Source organism: Gallus gallus, chromosome Z (assembly GCF_016699485.2).
Source record: "Gallus gallus isolate bGalGal1 chromosome Z, bGalGal1.mat.broiler.GRCg7b, whole genome shotgun sequence".
Lineage (NCBI taxonomy): Eukaryota > Metazoa > Chordata > Aves > Galliformes > Phasianidae > Gallus > Gallus gallus.
The window spans coordinates 9151331-9176675 of NC_052572.1; the positions used below are offsets into that span (position 1 = coordinate 9151331).

The 25345-nt window shown below is 54.3% G+C and overlaps 1 protein-coding gene across 14 annotated transcripts in view; it reads right to left on the reverse strand.

Annotated features, from left to right (window-relative positions):
- The window catches only part of FAM214B (family with sequence similarity 214 member B), a 33928-nt gene that overhangs the window by 7883 nt on the left and 700 nt on the right, over positions 1 to 25345 (reverse strand). For 3 of the 14 annotated variants that reach the window (XM_015277460.4, XM_040656484.2, XM_015277461.4), the window contains exons 2-3: positions 22660 to 22742; positions 890 to 978 (exon numbers count right to left, since the gene is read on the reverse strand). The gene's annotated coding sequence lies outside the window, so the exon portion shown is untranslated. Of the gene's footprint in view, positions 1 to 889; positions 979 to 2988; positions 3138 to 5203; positions 5627 to 6824; positions 6973 to 19681; positions 21825 to 22659; positions 22743 to 25210; positions 25331 to 25345 lie in introns of those variants that run through there. The other 11 variants (XM_015277467.3, XM_040656483.2, XM_025144825.3 and 8 more) reach the window with 8 other exon arrangements.

The window sequence follows — 25345 nt, forward strand, 5'->3', positions numbered from 1 at the left end:
GCAGCCCAGAAGGCTGACAGTATCCTGGACTGCATTAACAGAGGGGTGGCAGCAGGGAGAGGGAGGGGACTGTCCCCCTCTGCTCTGCCCTCTTGAGGCCCCATCTTCAGTACTGTGTCCAGGTCTGGGGCCCTCAGCACAGGAGGGATGTGGAGTTGTTGGATCAGGTCCAGAGTGGAGCACAGGGATAATCAGTCTACTGCAACATCTGTGCTATGAATAAAGGTTTGGGGAGCTGGGCTTGCCCAGCCTGCAGAAGAGAAGGCTCTGCAGAGACCTCCTTGCAGCCTTTCAGTATGTAAAGGAAGCTTATAACCATAAAGAAGACCAACTTTTTCCACAGGCTGATAGTGATAGGGTAATGGGGAGTGGTTTCAATCTAAAAGAAGGGATATTTATATTAGATTCTATAAAGTGATGAGGCACTGTCTCAAGAGCAGCTGTGGGTGCCCCATCCCTGAAGGCACTCCAGACCAGGTTGGATGGAGCCCTGGGCAGCTTGAGTGGGTGGGAGGCAACGAGCCCATGGCAGGGACTGGGGCCGGATGGGCTTTAAGGTCCCTTCCAACCCAAGCCATTCTCTGATTCTACGGCGATTCTACGATCCATTTTGGTAATCATTTCATAGCTTGCTTTCCAAGACACTGCAGATCACCAGAAACCTCTGGGCCTCCAGCTAGTTGCTGGTCTCATGTCCATCCACACTTTCACCCACCATACAGGACATTTTCTGGCCGTACAAAGAAAAGTACTTGCAATTGCTTTCTTCCAGTAAGAGACGCCTGGCAGGGAAGGCAGAAACAGGAGCCTGACAGCCCTAAGACTAGAGGTTGGTTCCCCACCAGTGATCTCCAGAGCACAGACAGCAATCTGTTCACACAGCACTCACCTGCTCAGAGGCACCCTTTAAGTATGAAGATTCGCAGACGAGCGCAGCTCCCTCGTGGTTATAAACCACCCGCACTGCAGCTTTGATGCCTGGAAGAGGGCAAGGAGGAGAATCAATCTGAGCAGCAGCTCATGGTCAACACTCTCACAGCAGGCAGGAGACCTTGGGCACCTCCACCCTCAGCTTCTCTGTCACAGGACTTCTTGGAAGCTCTGCAGCTTCAGGAAGCTCTGAGTGAAGGAGAAAACACTGCCCATTGCTGGGGACTGTGTGCCTCCCTCCCCAGCACAGCCTCAGCTGGAGGCCGTCTGGAGGGGAGCTGCTACTTGTCCTATTGGACATCCTGACCGCACGCACTGTCTCAAAGCCCGGAAACAGCAGGGCCAAGCAGATGAACAAAATCCCAGCAGGGATGCTCAGAGGCACCAAATACACAAGTGCACCCCCTTCCAACACCCTGGACCATCAGATCCTACATTAGCACAAGAAGCACATTGCCTGACCTAGTCTGCCTCAGGAAATATTCTGCTGCCTCATTACATTTCTGGTAAAATTTGCAATTAGTCCCAGTTCCCAAGAGCAGGCCAGCCCAAAAGCCACCTCCAACAGAGCCAGGGGAGGAGCACCCCCAGTGAGCAGCCAGAACAGAGACGCAACATGTCAGCTCCCACGGAGCACTCACAACACGGCGAGTCAGCACTGCAGCATAACAACCTCCTGGTCTAAAGCCTCAACAAAAGCTCTTTGTGAAGCTCAGCCCCTCCTGGCATTCTGCAGGAGGGAAGGCAGGTGGATGTCTGCAGCCATGGGAGGATGCCGTGCTGCTGACACATCGTGCTCTGCTCGTCTGAAACAGGGAAAGCTCCAACATCAGGTAGCTGCTTCCCTTTTCCACCTCCAGGGCAGACCTGCACCATGACTTCCATGGCATGGTCAGCCACTGGGAAGCAAAATCAGCAAAAGTCAGCAGCAGTCAGCATGGGGCAGTGGGCGGAAGCCACATCCTTCCTTTACGTGTCCATGCAGGATAACGTACAGGTGCAGCCTTTGCTCTTTCCTTCTCTGCCCCACGCCCCTCTGTAGTCACAGCCCTTCCCAAGTCCTTATGCAGGCATGCTGAGCCCTTTGCTCCCCAGCAGCAGCTGCCTCACAGGAAAGACTGACACCACAAACTCATCCCAAATGAGGCCTCTATGCCAGTCCCCAAGGGATGCCAGCACTGGGCAGTAGTGCATGCACCTAGCACAAGGGGCTGCACCTCACCTTGCCAGCCCAGGTGCCACTGTCCAGAGCATTATGTGGGGAAATATCAGGATTCCACAGCCCACCTCAGAAAGTCCAAACACAGAGACTCCAGACTCCTGCAGCCACAGCAGGGATAGGGAGACATCACAGAGACGTCTCATTTTTCTCCTCTCCCAGAGCCTGGCAACTCCAGAGCCCCAGTTCTGGAGGCCTGGATGGGACAGCACCAGGTCTGTGTCCCCACTGCACCACTGAACAGTATGGGTGCGAACTCCTGGATGCAGCACGTGGGGCTCCCTATGTCCAAGCCAGAAGTTCAGCCCCCCTACACCCAAGCAGCTGTGATTTTGCTGATGTTACACCCCACAGTGGTTCTCTGAAATAGGACTGACTAGGCTTTGCCTGCAGGGGGAAGCTTGTAAGAGCTTCTCCTGCTCACAGTGAGCTCCCAGGACAGCTGGAGGAGATGAGCAAGGCAGTCACCTGCCCCAGCACAGCACACAGAGAAGCAGGATGGCTGCTGCCAGTGCACAGGCAGAGCTCTGTATCAACCACATGTTGAAGGAGGATAAATTCCCCCTGCAGTGCCACCAGGGTCACATCCTGGCTGTGGTTTTGCAGGGCTCCCCCAGCACCTGGATCCAGAGCTTTCCCCCCTTCTTCTAGCTTGGCTAGTCTCGGGGAAGGGCACAAGACTCTGCCAGCTGTGGGACACATGGTGCTAAAGCACCTGCAGGGAAGGGGGCACATTCCAGGCACCGGGACAGAGACCCTGTGTTCCCTGGGGACACAGAGCCACCAGACCATGACACAGGATGACACAGCCAGGTCTGGGGGTCAGGGACATGGCTTACCTGCTGCTTTCATTCCTATTAGCACATCCAGGGGGAACACAGGATAAACAAACTGTGGCCTCAATCTGCTGGCAACTGAACAGGATGGCGGGAGAGGAAGGGTCCCCGGCTGGGCGATGCAGCAGCTGTACCGCATGCTGGGATGCAGCCTGCAAAAGGATCTGTTGCTGTTTTAACTGTTCTGCACCACACACATCGTGGGCCAGAAAGGAAGTGAGGAGGGTGGGAACAGCTCTACCAGAGCAGGGAGAGAAAATCTGCCAAGGAGCAGCCCTGGGACAGAGGAATCTCACCCAGAAGAACTCATGGGGCTCTGCAGAGGGCAAGTGGCCAGGTCTGAGCATCACTGCCTGAGACAAAGCACCATGACTGCAGGTTGGTGGGGATGAGAGGGCTACTTGCACCTTTCAGACAACAAGAAGTCACAAAAGCAACCCCAAACTGGCTTTTATCCTGCTCCCTCTCCTGAGCAGTGCTAAGGAAACCTTTGCAGCAGCACTGGGAGTGAAGCAAAATCCAAGCAGTACAGAAGGAGAGGGGCTGCTGTTGCAGGCGAGCACAGAATCACTCTCAGTACAGAACACAAGGCAAGAGAAAAGGCAATGGAAAACTGCTGGAAAGTGACTGCCTGGAGGATAAACCATAGCTCAGTTGGTCCTATCTGAACCCAGAAAAAGGAAGGAAACCTAACCACGGAAAGCATAAAGCCACAAAGCTCCCTGGTGCAGGCTGAGAGCAGGGCTTGAGAAGCAGAAAGTTTCCAGCACACCCCTGAAGGACGGCAGCACAGCAGCAACACAGGCATCAGAGAATGGCTTCTCCATGGCCTCCGCAAGATTGGGTATGCCACCATCAGGAGAGATACAGACAGGTGATACTGGGGACACTTCCAGTGAGGATGCAAAGGGAAAGAGTATCCCACTGCAAAGGCAAGCCCTGCTCTCGGTGGCTCTGAGGGAGGCCTGCTGCCACGCCAGATTTATGCAGCTGCAGAGCCTTGCTCAGTGCTGGCCCCTGCGCAGATAACAGAAAGGAAGCCCCAGCCCAGGGGCTGGGCAAGGATGGGGGCAAGACGCAGCGCCCACATTAAGCTCCTGGAAACCACTGGGAACAAATCCCCTTCCTCCCTCTGCCACCATCCCAGCACATCCCAGAAGGGTCAGAGACCCCTACACACTCGGATACTCCCAGTCCCCACCATGGGCTGGGGTCTGCCCCACAGTGCCTACCCAGCCCCAGCTCCACACACAGGTGCCATGGGAGGCGGTGAAGACACTGAGCCTTTGCGCCTGGCCAAACCAGGAGAATACAATGAGAGCTCTCCTTGGAAGCCTGGAGGCTTCACCCCCGGTGCCTGGTTTGCGTCAGACACCTTGCCTTGGCATTTCACATACCGGCAACAACACTGACAATAGCCTGCAGCGGAGAAGGGGGGCTGGCAGGCTCTGCAGGCAAATCCTATATGCGACAGCCACCTGTGTACAGCTTTCCCCCACATCCAACCCCCCCACCAGCCTCCCCTCCATGCACGGCTGCCCCTCTCCCCCAGGACAGCACAGTCAAAGAATGAAAAACAGCTTAAAATCCAGCAAGAACATCGAGCTGCTCTCCAAAACCGGCAGCATCCCCTGCCCACCCAGCCCAGCCCAGCCAGGCTCAAACCTCTGCGACGCAGCCTACAGCGATCAACCCGGAGCCCACGGAAGCCACAGCACGCAGAGCAGGGAAATCCCATGCAGCAGCCGCTGGCAGGAGGACAGCCCAGGTTGAGGACAGACCTTTGTCTCTGCCTGCCTGTCTCGATCGCTGCTGGAGGAGGAAGAGGGGGGCGGTGGGGGGGGACAGCGAGCAAAGATAACACCCCTAGGAGGGATGTCACAGTCACGTTAATCACTTGGAATTCCAGCCAGCACAGAGCCAGGCGCTGCAAATATGGGCAGCAAATGGAAATGCTCAAAGCTCTAAAATAACTGGATCCTTTCACAGGAGCCGAGCCCAGAAACCAGCGCAGGAATTCAGTCCCCGGTGGAAGTCGTGCGATCGAATAGGCGGAGAGGCAGGCACGGCACACGCAACGCTCAGCCGCCGCCGGCTCCGCACCCCCCGCGCCGCTCCGCTCAGGTGTCTGCCCAGCAGCAGCGACGGCACCGGAGGGCCGCGACGGAGAGCCCCGCGCGAAGCCCGGCCGGGGCCGTCCCCTCCCCAGCCAACTTACTCCACTTGTGGCAAGGTGCAGAACCGCTGCCAACGTGAGAGAGGGTTTAGCGGAGGAAAGCAGAGGCCTCGGAGCCCTGCCTGGCCGGGAGAGAAGCCCATGGAGAGGAGACCCCCGGAGCTGCCCACCGGCCCCTGCGGGGCGATGCGCGGCGCGGAGGGCTCGCGGGCCCGCGTCGCCTTCCCGGTGAGACGCGCGCACGGCACATGCAGGCTCCTGCTCAGCGCCTCAACGGCGATGAAAAGGCACGGAGGCTTCTGCCAGAAAACAAAGAGGCAGCGGCAGAGCTGGGGGTGGGGAAAACTCTCCGCTGCCCGAGAGGATCCCTGCGGAGGCAGCAGGATGCTGCCGGGCTGCACCGCAGCTACTCACCCCCGCCAAGCCCGCGGTGGCACCCACTCGCCCGGCGAAGGGAGGACGGAGGGTGGGACGGCCGCGGTCCCCTCCCCGAGGACGCGCGGGGTGGGAAGTGCCGCAGGACGCGAGCCAGGCCCAGGACAACAGCTGGCCACCAGGGGAAAATTCCTCCGGGCCGGCTTCTCCTCCCCGAACGCCGCTGCGCCTTTCCGCCTCGGGGTGACCACCGCGTGCTCCCGAGGGGAACGTGCACCCATTGCCAAGCACGAGTTTCACCATGAGCGCAGCGCCATGGTCTGGGGGACGCTGCGCTGGCACGGCGGTAGCGGTCACCCCAGAGTGACAAAGGAAGCGCCCGCAGTGGAAGTGTTGTCCCTGGTCACCCATGGGGACACAAGGCAGGCTCCCAACCTGTCCCCCCCACGGTGACAGCCCGGGGAGCAGGGAACTGCAGCGGCCGTGGGACTGCACAGAGCAGTGGCTCCATCCCTGACCTCAGTGCTAACCAGAACCCTCGGGAAATTTTCCACTATTTGTCATAGTCACCCACTCACTGGATGGCTGCAAGAAGCCAAATCGGTGCTGGTGGAGAGACAGGACCACATCTGCTCTGCCCCCACGCATGGGCCACAAGCAGGGCAGCTACATGCTGCAACATGCCCAATAGGTCATTGTCCAAGCAGGACTGGACCATTGCCACACTAAGTGATGCAGAGACATTAGGATTGACAGCCTGAGTCTCTGATGTACCACAGGGCAGAACAACACCTTAGGGTTACTCCTGCATCAGAAGCCCTGAAGAACCACATCCTAACCTGTTTAACGTAACCTCAAAGGAAAGACAAATCATTTACTGTCAACTCCAGGCCCATCCACTCCCTGCCACACGGAAGCATGAGCTGACCCCACTGCTCTGAGAGCCCTCCAACCACCCTCAGCGCCTGACCCCACAGGGCAGCCCAGCTCTGCACCCCCTGCAGCACACTGCCTATCACTCCCATCCCAGCCCTGTCCTCCACAAACATCAGCATTTATGGCACCCCTGTGTACATCCCCCATGCCTCCAGCTCTTTGCCTGTGCTCTGTTGCCACAACCGACCCCAAAACTTCCCTTGCTGTCTCCATAATGAGCCTCCCTGCACACACACACCCCATAGGTCCGGACGGCGAGTCCCCAGCACCCATCTGGCAGAGCCACAGCAGTGTCACCTTTCCCCACCTCCCTGCCACGTTACTGCAGAACGTCCTCAGGATGCTGCATTACCTGGAGTGAGTCTGAACACAGCCATCGAAGCTACAGATGGAAGAGGGAGCAGGCGGAGTGCCTGCGGTGAGGAGGGCAGCAAAGATTGTGCAGGCAGTGCTGACCCCGTGGGAACCGTCCCTTCTCACCGCAACCCCTCTTGCGATACACTTCCCTTTACCGTAAGTGCCTCCAAGGGAGGTGCCCGGGGCACTCGGCCCAGCGTCACGAAGCTGCAGGCTGCAGATAAGACAGCAGCAGCTGCAGGGTCATTCAGCATCAATTCCTCTCCCCATGCAAGACATCCACGTGGCATGGGAGGAAGAGATACCACATGGGGCCCCACCCAGCTCACCCCTTTCCAGCTGCGATTTAGGAAGCACCATGGCTGCAAAGGCCAGAGCAGTGCCTGGGCAAGAATCCAGGATGAGCTATGGACATGTTTGGCTGTAAAGAGCCGCATGCATCCAGGAGGGCCGCTGTGAGGAAGGACTATTTCAACCACAAATGCAATGTCCTGTGCCCTTCAGGGAAAGGCAAAATCTCTCCTTCTAGTGTTGTAGCTGTCATACTTTAATACTTCCACTGCTGCCCAGCCAAGTGTATAAGTAAAATCACAGAAACGTGTGATTCAGAAGGGACCTCTGAAGATCACCTGGTCCAACTCCCCTGCAATGAGCAGGGACAGCTACAGCCCTACCAGGTGCTCAGAGCCCCTCCACCCTGACCTTGAGTGTTTCCAGGGATGGGGCATCCACCACCAATCTGGGCAGCCTGTTCCAGTGCCTCACCACTGCCTGTAAAAAACTTATTCCTTATATCCAGTATAGAGCTCCCCTCTTTCAGTTTGAAGCCATTTCTCCTTGTTCTAACACCACAGATACTGCTGAAGAGTCTGTCCCTATCTTTCTTACAGCCCCCCTTTAGATACAACAGGCCGCTCTCAGGTCTCCCGCAGCCTTCTCCTCTCCAGGCTGCACACCCCAGCTCTCTCAGCCTGTTCTCGTAGGGAGCTGCTCCATCCCTGATCATTTCCGTGGCCCTCCTCTGGACGCACTCCAACAGGCCCCCGTCTCTCCTGTGCTGAGCACTCCACCTGTGGACGCGGTGCTCCAGGTGAGGTGTCCCAGCGCAGAGCAGAGGGGCAGGATCCCCTCCCTGCAAATGCTTTGGATGCAGCCCAGGATCCGGCTGGCTGGCTGGGCCGCAGGGCACACTGCTGGCTCACGCCCAGCTGCCATCCACCAGCACCCCCAGGGCCTTTCCGGCAGGGCTGTGCTCTATCCCTACATCCCCCGGCTCGTACTGCCAGTGGGGGTTGCCACGACCCAGGTGCAACACCTCGCACTTGGATCTGTTCAACCTCAGGAGGCTCACCTGGGCGCACTGCTCAGCCTGTCCAGGTCTCTCTGGATGGCATCCCGTCCCTCGGGTGTGTCGGCTGCACCACACAGCTGGGTGTCATCCCACACTGCTGAGGGTGCACTCCATCCCTCTGTCCGTGTCACTGACGATGACATGAAAGAGCGTCAGTCCCAGAACTGAACCCCGAGGGACAGCACTTGTCACTGATCAGACTGTGAGCCACTGACCACCACTCTGTGTGCACTCTTGCAACCAGTTCCTCACCCAAGTACAAAAGTTCCTTTGAAGCGCAGCGTGTAGGTACGAGAGCATTGGGAAGGAAGTGCTGGATGGAGTTGTCAGCATCAAAAACACAAGGGCCCAGACAGTGCTTCAGGTCACAGAGGACCTCTCCTAGAGTTATCTGGCAGGTGTAACCTCCAGGGATGGCACAGCACCAGTCGCCAGTGTACCGATATCCTGCAATCAGTATCCTGCATCTTCACAGGATGACAGCAAACAGCATGTGTTTGAGACAGCTGCACCCACAGACAACGCTCCTGACCCAGACATGAGCCCCTGTGTTTGCCTTTGTACAACGTTATGGTGGGTCCCTGTACAAACCCTGCTCACTGCTGCTGCAGTCTGGTTTGTGGTGCTGCTCCAGCTCAGAGATCTCAGTGCTCAAGTGTAGTATGAGAGACATCCAAGTAACACAATGGGGCCCGGAGCAGTGTTGAGCAGCAACGTGGTGAGGCAGCCAGGGGAAGGCAGTGTGCAACTCACACATCAAGATGCAGTCCAGCATCAAGAAGCCCAAGGGAAAGGCTGAGATGAACAACATGAGAAAGGAGCCGGGGACAAACAGAGGCTCATGGGAACATCCTAGACCTTGAAAACCCACATAAAAGTGTCTGGGGAGCCTGAATGCCAGGGGCATCCTTTGCCAGATGGGGAGGCACATGTCATTATTGCCGAAGGTCAGCTCTGCTCAGGCTATGTACAGCCTCTTTGCGCTGTTTTGTTACTCTTGCAGACGGGACTGGGCAAGCGCTAAAAACCCTTTTGGCACTTGCACACGGGACACAGGCTTCTTTAGCATCAGACACCGGGGTCAAAGTTAGGAAACTCAATAAATCACAGAGCAAAGCTGTTTCTGAAGACAAGGCTGATGAGGCTGCCAGCAGCCAGGCTCGCAGAAGGACAGAATCAGGAAAAGAGCAGCCATGAGAATAAAAGGCTGGCAAAAAAACAGAAAATACTGGGAGCAAGTAATTCTTTCCAGACAGTCCTTTAGGCTCATCTCAGCCTCCATCTGCTCCCTATCTGCTCAGGATGGTCAGGCAGCTGAAGCCTTTAAAAAGATTCCTGGTGCCTTCCCCTCCAGTCGCCAGTGGGACAGGCACCGTAGGAAAGGTAACCCCAGAGCCCTTCCAGCCCTGCAGCTGGGGGTCGGCATCTTCTCCAGTCCCAGGAGCACGAGCACTCTCCTGCAGATCACAGTGCACACTCCCAGCAGAAAAGGGTGGGTCATTTATTGCACTGTGCTTTATCACTGTGGTGTTGGAGATGGGTTTTTTATGCTTGAGCAGGGAGGGAGGAATGGCACGGTCCTCTGGGGAGAAGGGTGCTGCAGCTAAGAAACATGGAGGCAAAACAAAGAGCTGGGTGATGCTGCAGCAACCCTGAAGGTCATGAGAAGGACAGAAAAGAAAACAAAACGTGAGCTGTGACAATTTCAAGTGCAATGAGGAAATTTTTTCCTAACATCTAACTGGAATTTCCCTTGATGCATCTTGTGCCGTTGCTTCTTATTCTGTTCCTGGACACTTCCCTGGACAGTCTGTCTCCAGCTTCTCTCCAAGCCACTGGCACCCCCCATCCCTTTCCCAGCCTGAACAGACCTACTGCTCTCAGCTTCTGCTCCTCTGTTGCCTCCAGCCTCATCATCTCCATGGCCTCTCGCTTTCACTTTCAGGTGTCTCTGAAGAATGCTGCAGCCCACTGATTTCCATCCCTCCCAGCCAAAGGTGCAGCCAGGCAGGACAGGAGGTGCCTGCAGCCAGCCCCGAGCAGCAAGCCCCTACAGACCCTAGGGACATTGAAACAAGAGACTGACCCCAATGCAAAAACCAGTGAGGCATGTTTTCAAGTATTTGACCCATAGCTCTGATTGTCAGAGACACCAAGCACCCACCTTAGCACCTGCTGCAAAATACCTAGCTCATCCCAAGCTGGGAATCCTAAATGCATAGTCCAGAAAGTTTGGCCCTGCTCTCCTCCCTCATTCAATCTTTTATCTTTTTGTTGTTGTTGTGCCTGCAGGAATAACTCCTTTTTTCCCCCTCCATGCTAAGAGAGCAGCAGGGTTGGGATGGAAGGTTCTGGGCAGGATCCAGAGAGGACAGAGACCAGCTTGGTCTGCATGGCACACGGTCAAGACAGATCCACTGCCTGAACCCTGGGTGCTGCCCTCAGCAACAGAGTCCCAAGGATTCCCCAGCTCCTAAGAAGACCCTGCACCAGGCCCTGGGGCTCTCTGAAAGCCCAGCCCTGTGACAGCACCTGCCCTGTGCTTCCTGCTGACTCACTGCCCTCTGACTCACCCTCTCCTCCTGCCTGACTCACCCATTTTACCCATCTGTGGGTGGCAGGGCAATGCCACAAGCTCAGTGAGGCAGCAGCAGGGCAGCAAGCTGGTACCAAGTACCCCTTCTCCCTCAGCACTTGGCAACAGCAGTGGCACCCTGTGGAAGTGGCAGGGCACCCCAGAGTGGGAGTGGTGCCATGTGCTGAGATAAGGAGCAAGGCTGGGGATGGGTTTCCTCTGGGCTCTGAGGCTGCCTTCCAAGCAAACCCAGTTGCTTTCTATCAGCCCTCCAGCAGCTGGACCCACCTCCGGTTGCCGGACAGCTACCCAGCACTGCATGCCACAAACATGCCCCCGGATACAGCCCAACACATGTTCCCACACTGCATACCTTCACAATTCAGGCATGAGCTTATTGAGAGCTGGGGCTTTCTTGTAGCGTGGCTATGGTCACTCAGCATCTACCAGCACTGCAGTCCTCTCAGCACACACAGGTTTGGTCAGTTACCCAGACCAAGTGGTGGAAGCCACGTACATGATGCATAGCTTCATGTACACCTATCCTCCATGAGACCATTTCTCAGACTGGCAATTCCTTCAACAGCAGAAGCTCAAACAAGCAGGCTTTGCTCCACATCCCTTCCCCACACCATCCCTCAGCACCATCCCTGTCCAAGGGCTCCTCAGCTGATCTCCAGAGGTGACAGAAGGCAGATCACTGCTGCTTGCTGTGATGGAACACCAGGCTCAGCAAGCAACTCTGTGGAGCAGAGCACATCCATCTGCGTCAAGGAGCACGTGCGCAGGCTGCTCCTCTTGCTGCAGCAGGACAGGCTTTGCTGGTGCTGCAGTAGTGTGAGGTGGTTGAACATCACATATCCAGAGGGGTCACGCAGCCCCAGACATGTTGGGAGCCCTTCCATCTGGGAATTAGGACCAGGCTAAACCATCCTCCCTTCCCTGGAGGCATTCAAGGCCAGGCTGGATGGGGCTGTGAGCAACCTGGTCTAGTGGGAGGTGTCCCTGCCTATAGCAGGGGGTTGGAACTTGGTGATTTAAAGGTCCCTTCCTACCCAAACCATTCTATGACCTATTCTTTGATTCTTTGGCCAGCGAATGACAATACACAAGGCTGAGATGTCACATATTTAACAAGGACAAAAAACATTTTTCTGCCAAAGCACAGGGGTTTATATCAGAGCTGTTGGTTCTCCTAGATTTTTACATGCACGGCCCAGCACCTCCCCATGCCTCACCATGTACTCATAGAGCATTTCTGCCCTCTCAGGACAAACAAATCCAAGATGTGAGCCATATAGGGTCATGCAGCTTCCCCTGCGTGCATCCATCAGGATGCTTCATCCCCACAGTCCTTCAAGGGCAGCAGGGTGGCAGATCCACAGCGTTCATTGCATCCCATCATGACCATAGTCACAGTGTCACCAATGTGACAGTGCCCCACAAGCACCTGAACAAAACAGCAGCCACAAGCAGGACAGGCCCAGCCGATTGAAATGCACACACTTAAGTCAGCCTCTGAAAAGATGGGCTTCCCAACAAGCCCTGGAGGGCAGAGACAACCTTTGCCCTTTGGCACCTGAGAAGCTGCTCTCACTCTGACACCCTTCTCACACTAAGCAATCCCCTGCAACTGCCTCCTGCCCTGCTTCTGCAGCCCACGTGGCTGAAGACCAGCAGAGCAGCCCTCCAAGGCACAATCATAGGACCTCGCTGCCTTGCAACAGCACATTTCAGGGCAGCAAGGTGGGAACTGTCAGCAGAGATATCTATTCACTCAACTTTAAGTCAGTAACATGCTTCTGCTGAACAAAATGCCAAAGGGCAGTGTGAGAAGTGAGGATCTGGGGCAACTACAGAAGGAGTTAGTTTTTTTGAATGCTGATGCTAAGCAGCCTTGCTGAGCAGCAATGAGTACACAAAGTTGGTGCACACAGCTTGTTAGTCTGACATCTACCGAGGTGAACAGATACTATCATTTCCAGGAGCCTCAATATCAGGCTTTTCTCTTCAAGGCTCTCCTCAGAGCAGCTCTGTGTTTCCCACATCTTCCCTCGCAGTGCTTGAAAAAATAGAGCAGCTGACTGCTCTGGGGGCTGCAGTGACCCCATGGAGCTGCCAGAGAGGACAGAGCCTGTGACAGAGTCTGTTCCCCCCCCAGCATCGCCTTTCTGCCAGTGCCCAGGGAGATGAAATAGCTGGAGTTGGCACCAGCACTTGTGGAGCATTCCCCAGGACCACTTTCCATCTCCTAGACAGAGCACAATGAAGCATCAGCCCTTTGTTCCAAAAAATCACATCCAAGGTCAGCGAATCCAACGTAAGGACCAGATGCAGAATTTCTTTAAATAAAGGCTTAGATGAGGGAGCATACCCGCGGTGAGGGATGGAGCTGAATGGCTGAGTGCCTGCTAACCAAGCCTGTGAAACCAAGGACTGAGCTTCCTCTTCTGGTCAGTAACACAAATCTGAGTTTACTAAAATTGGAAAGCTCACCGTGTGGCTTGCAGCTGGCGCTCACCCTTCCTGCAAGCTGCAAACCCCTATTGTCTTGGCAGCCCAGATCAAATCTCCCTCTGCAAGGGGATGCTCTTGTTGACTCAGCACATCCTGCAGCCCTGCACGCATCCTGGGTGGGCTGGCTCACACCGGGCAAGTCTCAGGATGGAAACGAGCCATGTCCTCCTTCTACCTTGCTGCAGGAAGAGAAATGGAGGATTCTGCCATCCCTTCCCTAGTTTCTTTTGCTAGCCCTTCTGTTGCTGTGCCCCATGGGGTATCCAGAGCAGACAATGCAGCCTCACCACTTCCCCCTGCATCAAAAGCTATTCCCCTTCCAGTAGGTTCTTTCTTCCTTTTTCCAACCAACTTCACACCACGATCCTTCCAATTTAACCAGCCCCCTTGTTCCTCCAGGGTGAAGATCCTGCTACTTTTGTCCTGATCAATTCCATGCTCTCACCCTGACCAGGTGTACCCAGACACCCCACGTGCTGCTCCCTGGCCAGCAAAGCACTTCTCCCATGCAGGAGGATACTCCACACGTTCACTAACACCCTTGAGAGCAGGGACAGGAATGGCACAGCTTGATCACTTTCACACTGAGGAGTGAGATATGGGGAAAATAACAAAAAGGAGCCACTGCAAAATGCATGGAGAGGAGGTGAGAACTGAGCACCTGACCCAGGCCTCCTCCAAGATGGGCCTTGTATTCCGTACTCATTTGTGTCAGCACACAGCTGAGCTTTCACCCTGGTCCTAAAGCTCCCCATGCACTCACTCTCACCAAATTCCACCATCTCTTCTCTCTCTGCTCCACTTCCAACAGCGCTGCTGCCTCCCAGCAAAGGGGTCTCCCCCACCTTTCTATTTCGACACACTGGGAGAAGCTCAATCCATTCCCTCTATTCTTATCCCAATCTTAAAAGAGCTCTTTGTTCCTGCCACAAACCCTTCCCCACCACTGCGGTTTAACCCTTGGGGCACCGCCTCAAACTCTAAGCGCTGCACAGAAGCAATGCCAGTTACAACATCCATGGCAGATTCCACAACAGAAGAGTGCTGACAATCTGCTGGCAGCGTGCAGGATGCAACAAGGGGAGGGGAAAAAAAAAAAAAAAGAAAGAAAGACCTCTTCAATCATCCTCATCCTCCATAGAAACTACTGCCAAGCAATGCAAGCGAGAACTCTGCAGAGAAGTGGAGATGGGTTCAAAACCCTTTATGGTGCTGGCCCTCTGTGCTCTAAGCAGTCAGATTCAGACATGCAAGGAATAGGGGTGAGGACGGAAGCAGGGTGGACTATTCCCTTGTCCCCCCTGCAGGGACCTCTCTGTTCCTGCCCCCAGGTACAAAGCACAGATAGCAAGGAGTGTCACAGAACTACTGCTAAGCACTCCTGACCCCTGCCTGTGCAGATAAGCTCAGACCTGCACTGGGGTAGCAGTCCATAAATCAGATACTGGAAAAAGGCGTGGTCATGGGATTGCCTGTGGGTGTGCAGAGGGAATGGGAGATGTAGTCAGTTTCCCTTGGCCAAGCAGGATCCCTGCCACAAGAGAAGGCAGCATGGGACAGGGCTGCTTTGCAGCACCCAAAATTGCCAACTCTGCAGCAGACAAGGCAGGCTTGCGCCACTGCACCCCAAAACACCACCTCTGCAGACAGGATGGGGCAGGGCCACCTTGCAGCACCCCAAAGTGTCATTTCCTACCAGTTGCTGCAACCTCCCCTCCTCCCCTTACTGGTCAGGTTCTGCCCCTCCCTGCTGCCCACGTCATGGGGAAACTGAGGCACGGTGTGCTGTCCCTGCCCCGGGGAAGGGAGCAGGCAGGCAGCATCCAGCGCCAGTGAGTGGGGTGAGGACAGCGTGAAACCCCACCCCTGGGCAGTCCAGGGTGAGAGTCTCTCTGCTACAGGGCACGCGTGGCACGTTCCTGCAGGGCTGGGCATTGGGATGGACATCAGCCCACCAGCATGCTCCTGCAGGAGGGGGCAATGAAATTGCAGTGATGTCCATGAGTGACTGGGGGGAGCAGTTGCTTTCTGCCAAACAAAACGCAAGAAGAAAGTCGCTTGGCACAACCTGGCATGAGGGGATCTGCCTTCCTGCCACCTCTGCCCAGCACTGTTGTCCAGCTCAGTGGGGCCACCAAGTGGGAATGCAAAGCTCATGGTGCAGAAAGACACAGCGATACTGCACTGCTCAGGTACAGCTCTCCTGGCATCTTGCCTCGGGTTCCTACCCCCAGGTCACTGCGCTTCATCCTCCTGGGCACTCCAAAGAGCAGACCCTTCCATCCCCCCCAGAGAAATGTCTTCACGTGATATCTGCTGCTGTTGTCACACAAAACATCAAATTACTGCCAATATCCCTGCCCCAGCTCAATTTCCCAGGACACAACATATTAGATTAAATTCATTATCCCCTATCACTTTATGGCACAGTCTTTTCATTTCTCTCTTAACACACATCTGAGACGTATCAAGTTTCAGACAGGCTCACTCCAAAGGAAATTTTCCGCTCTTTCCCTACAAGAATTGCAAGTGATGCCGTTTTCTTCTGCTGCTCCTCTCGGAGGTTCACTTTTGAACAGAATTTGACTTTTTTCTCCATGCCACCGCTTCGGTCACACCTTTCCCATGCTCTGGAGGGCAGTGTTCTCACCACTGCTGGTGCAGCTCTACCAGCAACGTTTGGAGCTGTGCTGTAAGAAAGCTTTCAAGAGCGAGATGCCTTTCCCTTCCCAAGCAGTGAGCACAGGCATTTCCTGGTAGAACTGCTCCTCCTTGCTTCCAGCCCCTGCTGAATGACAGGCCTCTGATATGAGCTTCCTACCGGAAGCACCACTGAATTCTGTTCAGATACTCCACAGTCTGTAGAGAAACAGAATTAGAGAGCCATAATCTGCAATAAATCACTCTCACTGAGCTGACAGAAAGAGCTGCGCAGGAGAAAGAGGCTACTTCCAATCTGAAGCCTGTTTCCACCACAGATCCAAGCCACGAAGCAGCGCTGCAGTTGCTGGAAGCAGGCACAACAGCCAGAGCAGCACTGTCAGGCTAGCAGCTTGATGGCACGATTTTCATTTTCTCTCTACCAAGATTTATCACATGGCCGAAACACATCACTGCAAATACCTTTAGATTGCAGGCTGTCAGCCTCAGGGAAAGCCTAGCAGACCAACCCGAGACAACAGGCGTGAGAATGTTCTAGTTCCTCAAAATCTGCTAGTATTTAGAAGGCCAACCATATCCTGGGTTGCATGTACAGAACTGTGACCAGCAGGTCAAAGGAGGAGATTCTGCCCCTCTACTCTGCTCTCGTGAGACCCCACCTGGAATACTGCATACAGTTCTGGGGCCCCCAACACAAGCAGGTCCAGAGGTGGGTCACAATCAGAGGGCTTAAGCACCACCCCTATGGGGTCAGGCTGAGAGAGCTGGAGCTCTTCAGCATGGAGAAGAGAAGGCTCTGGGGGGGACGTTACAGTAGCCTTCCAGTACTCGAAGGGGCCTACAAGAAAGCCAGGGAGGGACTTTTTATAAGTGCATGTAGCAACAGGACGAGAGGAAATGGCTTTAAACTGACAGAGGGTAGATTTAGACTAAATAGGAAGAAATTCTTTACTGAGAGGGTGGTGAGACACTGGAACAGGTTGCCCAGAGAGGCTGTGATGCACTGTCCCTGGACGTCAAATTCAAGGCCAGGCTGGATGGGGCTGTGAGCAACCTGGTCTGGAGGGAGGTGTCCCTGCCTATAGCAGGGGGTTGGAACTGGGGGATCTTAAAGGCCACTTCCAACCCAAACCATTCTAGCATTCTCTGATTTTTGGGTGTTGCCGGCTTCTAGAAGATGAACTGAAAGCAAAGCTCAGACCTGCCACTGTCTATTGGGCTATCTTCTGAGCTGGACTGTCTTCTCACAACTTAGGGATTGCAGCTAGAAGTGTCCACTGAGCCAGATTCTCCTCCTGAAACCAATTGTTCATGTCCCCGCTGACACTCCCAGCACCCTCTCAGCAGTGGCAGCATTAAGCTTGCTGCCAATATCCAAAATGACACTGGTCATTCACTCGGTGACACTGCTCAGCTCGGTGTCCCCATCTGACTACCTGTAGGTGATGGCAGCGAAGTGCAGCACATATCCCACACAGAACTTTCCGAACCTCAACACTGCAGCTCAGCCAGGAGGAAATCTCTCTTGGCTGCTTCTCCCTAAATGCTTATTCCAGTGCTGCACGTTTAACTCCTCCCCAGATCAGGAGCCAAGTGTGTGACCCCAGTGCCCTGGGGCTTTTCAGGTCCTTTGTGCTGTGCTTAAAAACATACAGCGTGAGAAGGAAAGCCAGAAGAGGGAGTAGCGCTTCGGAGATGACACAGTTCTAACTCATCAGGTCAGAGCGCCCAGAATCTCAAGAACCTTAGACAAGGATCTCGGCACGCAAGGTGCTGAATAAATGGAAAATAACACTCTCTGCCCTAGAAACTGGCAATCCATGCCCCAACATGCACACATCACAGAGCCTTCCGCACCAGGCTCTGCTATCACTCCATGGCATTTCATAGCACATCCTGGAGACTCTGTCTGGAGGAATGATCAGAAAAAATAGGCTGTGAAAAATGGGGTCAGAGTGAACTGCTGCTTGGCTCAGTGGATTCTGACCACTCTCTGCCACTTATTCCTGCTCCTAAAAATATTGTAACGCCAACTCTTGCACTGAGCGCTGACGGTTACGTGCATTAAGAGCAGCACTGGGGCTGTGGATCTGAAGTTGCCCGTAGCACCAGGTAACAGTGCCTCAGCTTCCCCTGTGGGAAAGAAGCTTCAGCTGCCAACAAAGAGAGAGCTGTTCCCCTTTATGAAGGAAGGGAGCCTTCTTGGGAGCCCAAGGGAGGAAGTATGCAGATATCTGCAGCAGGCCGCTTTCGGGTTCCAGCTTCACTTGTTGGCTTTCCCTTGGGAACACCAGGTCCAGAGCCCAGGGCATATTTTACAAAATCCAGCCTGTTTGGGAATTTAAAGATGGCTGGAACTGTAGCACTGTACAGGGCAGGCCAGCCCATACAAGTTGTAAAATCATCCAAAGCCTGACACAGACGTTATGGTGGATTGGAAACAGTGACAAGGCTTTCAGTGGGATTTCTGAGGCTTTGTACCCTGGTTCAGAGCTGGAAGCTCAAGCAAGGACCATGATATATGTGAATGCATGGCTGTTCGGGCGGCTCACAGACTGTCATCCTTCCCATCCAGCTGCACAAATCCCGGCCACAGCACACACAGCAGCACATACAACTTCACAACAACCCGTATGTCTGACCAGCAGCAGCTCAGAGCATCCTCTGGAGATGGGGCAGGCCTCTTGCTAGACTGGGGACCGAACACTGTAATACACTGCCAGCCTGACCTCTGGGAGGTGTAAAGAGAGAGTCTTACATCTCACGCCATGATCTGTGTCGGGACGGGCAAGCTGTGCCTGCTGCCAGACAGTCCCATCCCCCTGGCCCACACCCAAGGCTTCAGGCACATGACAGATGACAGATCACACAGCGAGTGGTGATGGCGTTTCCTGCTTCTTTCAGAACCACCAATCAGTGCCTGGCAAGGAGTCTGCCCAAAACCAGCTTCAGAAATGCTCAGTGCCCCCCTTACCTGCCAGGGGGCCTCACACCGTATCACAGGGCTCATCAGAGAGCCTGTTCCCCACCGGCACGCAGCTACCCCGCAGCAAGGCAAACCGGCTGCACGAGGTGGACAGCACACAGCAGGCCAGGTTCCCTCAGAAGATGCAGGTACAGCTGGGCCCATCGATTAACTGAGGATGAGCAAAGGCAGCAGGATGACACTGCCCTCTGTGACTCAGTGGGAAGCTCAGGTGACTGGTTTCCTGCTGGCCTGGCCTGCTCTGCAACTCCAGGCTGCAGCTGGAACAACCACTGAGGGGAGACGGAGAGGACAAAGCAACCTGGCCCCCTCCCAAGGCCCACTGATGGCAGCTGTAGGTGCCATACGGGACTGGGGGCGCCGAGGCCTGCATCAGGATGCACGGCCACAGCGTGGGCTGCTGAAAGCATGGGTTGCCATGGCAATCCCCCCAGCACAGCCCGCCGCCTCACTCCTTTGTCTCTGCTCCCCTAGGCCTGGCTGTGCACTTCCACCACCCCACACGAGACCTCAGTATGGCATCTGACAGCACCTCCAGCAGCTACACGTCTCCCCAGGGAGGGGAAAGGGGGCAGACGTGGAAGGCCACCCCCACAAGCCATTGTCCCAGCCCACAGGATGCCCACACTGGACCCAGGTCACCCCAGCTGGGTGTCACACGCCCTTGCACTGCAGGCTCCCTCCCTGTGGGGACATGGAGCCCTTGTCCCTGACACAGAATGGCTATCAGTACCTCAAAAAATCCCGCACAGCTCTGCCTACCTTGTGGCAGCACCAGGTTGTACGGAAAAAGCTTCTTTTTGCAGAAGCGCAGCAGACACGCTGAGGGTGGCAAGTCTATGCTTTCCAGTCCCAGCTCATTTCCACGGGGGGAGGAAGTTCTGTGCTGACACACTTAACCTCGCTGTGGCTTGAACTGGAGACAAGATCCAGATTTGCTTTCTGTTCTAAAAACTGTTGTCTGCTGTTGCTATGTGGCATTATATAGTTACTCAGCCCAGCATGCAAACACACCTCCTTGCTCCTTTTCCTCTGACACGGGTGGGAGATGCAAGGAAAAACAAAGGACCCTTCCAAGCTACATGCAGGTGTGATACCTGCCAATACCTTTAGGTGAATGAATTTAATGACTTAACAGAATGGGTAAAACAACACTTCCAGAGCTCTGCTTTTCTCCCCTCTGTTGCTCCTTCTCTGTCCATCCTCAGGATGAACAGGGCCCACCATAACTGGCTACATCACTTGAGGGTTAGGGCAGAAGCCTCGGTTCTTATCCAGTATGAGTCACGGAGCTCAGAACGTGCAACTTCCTTCTGAAACCATCAGATGTGTCTCACACAAGCTAAAAATAAAGATGGGCCAGAACTGCAGATGCATCCTTGCACAGCACTCAAGTGACAACAAATTGTCTGAGCAATAGAAACCACAAAGTCCAGAGATGCCCCAAATTCTTGTGTATATACTCAAGGGAGAGGCCAGGAGGCCCCACCTTGTGCCAGGCTGGAGGAAGTCAGCAGCAGATGCTGTGCAGTCAGCTGGCCATGCAGAAGACAGAGCCCTGCTCTCACAGGCCTGAGTGGACACCCACACCCAAAGGTACTGCAGAAGATTCACATTGGTGCTGGATGCATCCACCCAGGACAGCAGGAACTGACTACCACAAACATGAGGGAAGCTAAATTTTGGGCAGGTAAATGCTGGAAAGCTGATGGATGGCAGCCAGACAATGCAAAGGTCCAAAGGGTGCTTGGTATGAGGACTAAAATGTATACAGGCCACAGCTGTATCTGATGTGGAAAAGATTTGACTAAGACACTTCAGGTAAGTGAGAAATTCAAAGTTCTTCTGAATCTCCAAGACATTATACATCTGCAAAACCTTTACAGTCTAGGACACGGGACTCTCATGTAGCAGGACTATACACAAACAGGGGCTGAGAGGGACATCTGCAATGTTCAGAGGCCTAAAACTAGTCCCAGCAGACGATCCTCTTCTCCATTCTCGAGAGCAGTGAGAACTGAACAAGGATCCAGCTGTCCCAACATCCCAAGAACAGGATCTCTGAACACCCAACCTACTTACAGTAGAGATGGTGGGGCAGAGGGGATTCCTTATATAACTCCAGTGTGAATACTGGTGGGTCCCATCCCTGAAGGGTAAGGAGCTTTCCTTGAGGTTTCCAGTTAAAAGAGGATCATGAGGCAATGGGAGCCTAAATGTCTAAGAGCAGGCTAAGGGAGCAATGCTAGGCCAGCCACCTTCTGCTGAACATAAAAGAGCTGGTAAACCAGAGGTTATGAGTTTTCCAGCAGGGCATCATGTCCCATTCCTGATGGAAATACTGCAAATCTACTCAAAGGTCATCAAGCTATACTAGGTTACTGTCAGCTGCACTGAACTGAACTAGCTTCAGGGGAGGTTCAGGTCGGATATTAGGAAATACGTATTCTCAGAAAGAGTGGTAAGACGTTGACATAGGCTGCCAAGGGAAGTGGTGGAGTCACTGTCCCAGACGTTTCCAAGAAACGTGGAGATGTGGTACTGAGGTACATGGGTTAGTGGGCATGGTGGGGATGGGTTGGCAGTTGGACTAGATGATTTTGGTGGTCTTTTCCAAACGTAATGATTCTGTGACTTTAACAAGATTAATCCAGCCCAAATATAACCTCCTTGATATTATTTGGTTAAGGTGATAGTCAAACCAGAAAAAAGAGGTTCATGCTATGACCAGGTAGTGGGAGAAGCTGTTGCTTTACATACATATAGGAGCTTTGTCATTTGGAGTGGCATAAAACTCTCTCTCTAGTTACCAAGGAAGGGGAAAAAAGTAGATCCAATATGGAGATGCCAGTGTTAAAACATCTCTGGTCACAAAGCAGGCAAGCACTGAGAGAGTTCTGTGCCTGAATCTGCAGGCAGCTCCAGCAACACACACCTATTTGCTGGTTGTAGCCATATAATACATCTCCATCACCAGGAAAGATGTAGGATCGCAGCAAGGAGCAAGCATTAGTGACCACCATAACTCAGCTAGATATAAGGGCTGCTCTGCTGCTGCCAGTCTGTGTGACAGGTAATTTGCAATGCTCATGCAGAGCTGACAGGACTGAAGGACTCATTCCTCCCCTGCTGTTAACATTCCAGGTGAATCTACCCCTGCCTTACCGCCCGTGAATCCCACTTCAGCATCTGGCTGAAGGAAATAGGAAAGAAAAGATGGCCTGAGGCCCAGTCTCCACTTGTCTCTGGCCTGGCCCCAACTTCCCTTGGCAGGCACTTAGAGGAAGAGCTGTACAGCCTCGGCAGTCACGTGTGCTAAGCAGTGGCCTCCCTATGAAATCTTTTAGCCAAATTGCACCTGAGCTCTGGGCAGAGAGGCTCTGTACTGCAGTTCTCCCAAGGCACCATTTTTTCAGGTGAAGGACAGCAAGCAGCAGAGACTAGCAGCTGGGAAATTCTCCTGCTCAATGCTGCTGGCAGAGAGAAGTACAGGTTCAGTGAGCAGCACAGACAGCAAGTTCCCAAGGGCTTAAAATACACTGCCCTTGAGCTTGCGATGTTGCACAGGGCTCAACAGTCTTAGCAGCACAGTTGACAGGCACCCAGGCACTGCTAGCCCAGTGACACCTGCTGCATAGAGGGATGGAGGAGAGGCAGGAGAAAGGCATTGTGGACCCAGGCCTCCTCAAACAGTCCTGGAGGAGGAAAAAAAACACAATACCGATTGAACAGGTGCTTACCTGAGTATAGGCAGAACAGAACAGCAGCTCTCAGCACCTGCAACGTGGTTTTGGGGATGCTTGTTCTGGCTGTGTTGGGTCACCTGGAAAGACAAAGGCAAGGTGCAAATATGCGTTAGACTGCAGAGAAATAATCTGCCTGCACAAGACAACTTTCCCAACACTGTCCAGTGAGCAACCACTCACATTCCAAGCCAAGAAGTTTGACAACACGTGCACAGAGCTGAGAAACCCTGAGCAACCCAGTACTGTGATGATTCTCTATGCTCTTTCACCCTTTCTAGGGCGGCCCCTACAACCAGGCCCCTTGCCACTGTCACCCCAATCACCCACGTGAGTCCAAGTTGGTTCCCTCAGAGAGCCAGAGCTGGATTCCAGAGGCCACTGCTGCTGTCGTGCCCCTTATCTCAAGCTCAGAGGGAAGCCCTGGCTTTACTCCTCTCTACCTCCACAGTCACACTTTGCTCCACCTCTGTGGGTGCACTGGCATTTTGTTAGCTGTTAGCTTTGTTAGGCTCTCTGTACTCTGCCCAGGCTGCCCACCAGACCTCTCAGCAGAGCTGAGACAGAAAAGGACCCAACACTGCTGCTGGGGAAGCTGGGGCTCTTGGCAACTCAAACTCATGCAACCAAATGCTGCAGCGTTTCCCGGGCTACAGCAAAGGGGGAAAGCAACAACTGCTTAACAGAAGCCTCCATGAGGCCAGCCAGAACTGCCACAAAGATGCTGTTTAAGGCTCCTCCCCATGCAAGTATAGGCTACAGAGACAATGCCGAGAGTGAGAGCTAGGCCCTTGAAAACCAGGATGGGACCAGCCTGCTCAAAATGAAGGCTGGAGTTCCCTGAGACACCAGGACAATCAGCAGAAGCTGGCAGAGAGCAGCCTTGCTCTCCAGCCCTGGGTACCACCCTGTACCTCCAACCTCAACAACTGCTGCTGAGTGGCTGCACTGCCAATGCCCTGCCAGCATGGGGCGGGGGGGGGGTGGGGGGTCAGCTCTCAGACACAGAGAGGCACCCCCACATTGGCTTCTGGGGGCACCAATCCGTAAAATGATCACAAAGGCACCCAGAAAAATTCTGCTTGATGGTACCCACACCTACACCACTGGCAGGTCAATCTGCACCAGCACCCCAGGAGAGGTGCTGCCAGGACACCGCACTGCCCACCACCAGTAAGAAGGTGGAAAGGACAAAGATTTTCAAGGAAACTTCTGAGTCAAAGAAAACCACAAAGTTTGTGAGACCAGGTTCTCTGGGGCTTCCAGCTACCTGACTTGCTTGCTCAAAACAGCGAAATGGCAAAACAAAGGAGAAGGGCTGGTTAGAAAAGATGGCTCCGGGGAGCAGAGGGGCCAGATGGTGCAAACAGGATGGATGGGAAATGTGCAGCTGCATTACAGGGACCCACACAATCCACCACAGGAAGGGTTGCTAGGTGCAATGCCAGGTGAAAAGCAATCAGAATCCCCCATAGAAGACTTCCACTGCCAAATCACCCACAATGACACTCTCTGTGAGCCATCTGTTAACATACAAATGGGTCCTTTTGGGATTTCACCCACACTGCCCTTCACACCTGTCCAGTTTGACTCAACTCATTAAGCTCTGCAGCCATGGAAGGCTTCGATAACTTCATCACAGTTATGGTAACAGCCTTCACGAGAATGCTACTTTTCAAACCAATATGGCTTCACCTTTTCCTTTCTCATCTTCTGCCACACACATAGGTTAACACATCGTCTCATTCTGTACCTAGGGAGTACTCTGAATGCCCAAACACTGTGGAAATCCACACTGTGTGACAACGCTACCAAACCTAGCATGAGGAGAGACCAAGCAGCCCAGAGCAACAAAGGCAGGCAGAGGACTGGGAACGTGTTAGGAGACTTAGAACCACAGTTTGGGTTGGAAGGGGCCTCAAGGCCAAGCCCCTGCTGTGGGCTGGTTGGCCCCACCAGACCAGGCTGCCCAGAGCTCCACCCAACCTGGTCCTGAATGTCTCCAGGGATGGGGCACCCGCAGGTCCTCTGAACAGCCTGTGCCAGTGTCAGCCTTGGAACACCAACTTTCAGGAGTCAAATCGGCAACCACCACCTCATACTGCCAGTAGATTCAGGAACTGTGATTAAGCCTGAAAAGAACAGGTGCAAGTGTCCATGCCCTCTGCTAGCAGCACAGCAAGGCTGAGGCTGAAGGCTGGTTCCATACAAAGAGGATGAGGACAGCAAAGCCTATGAGTTGCCCTCTCTTTCGAGGCCTGCTGAGCTTGGGGAAAGAGCTCCCTCCCCTCTCCCCGTACTCAGGAATGGAGAAGACCTGAAACTGCCAGGGGAATGCAGACTGGGAAAGCTCAGCACGTACTGCAGGGAGCACGCATGGCATCGGGATCAGCACTGACAAAGCTGCCAGGGCAAAGCACAATCCCGCAGGTAAGATTAAAGCCATCCTGAGGAAGAACAGAGCACAGGGAGCTCCCCGGCCCAGGTGAGCTGTGCCTGAGAGCGCTCCCAAGACCCGGCACGGGGCAAAGCCAGCAGCTTCCCTTACCGCAGGAAGCCTCTCTGGCGTACAGGATCCGAGCGGGCAGGGAAGGGCCGCGAGCCTCGGCCGGGAGCCAGAGGACACTGAAGCCGCGATGCCACCGCAGCGTGACCCCGAGCCCGGCTCCTGCCCGCACCCCCC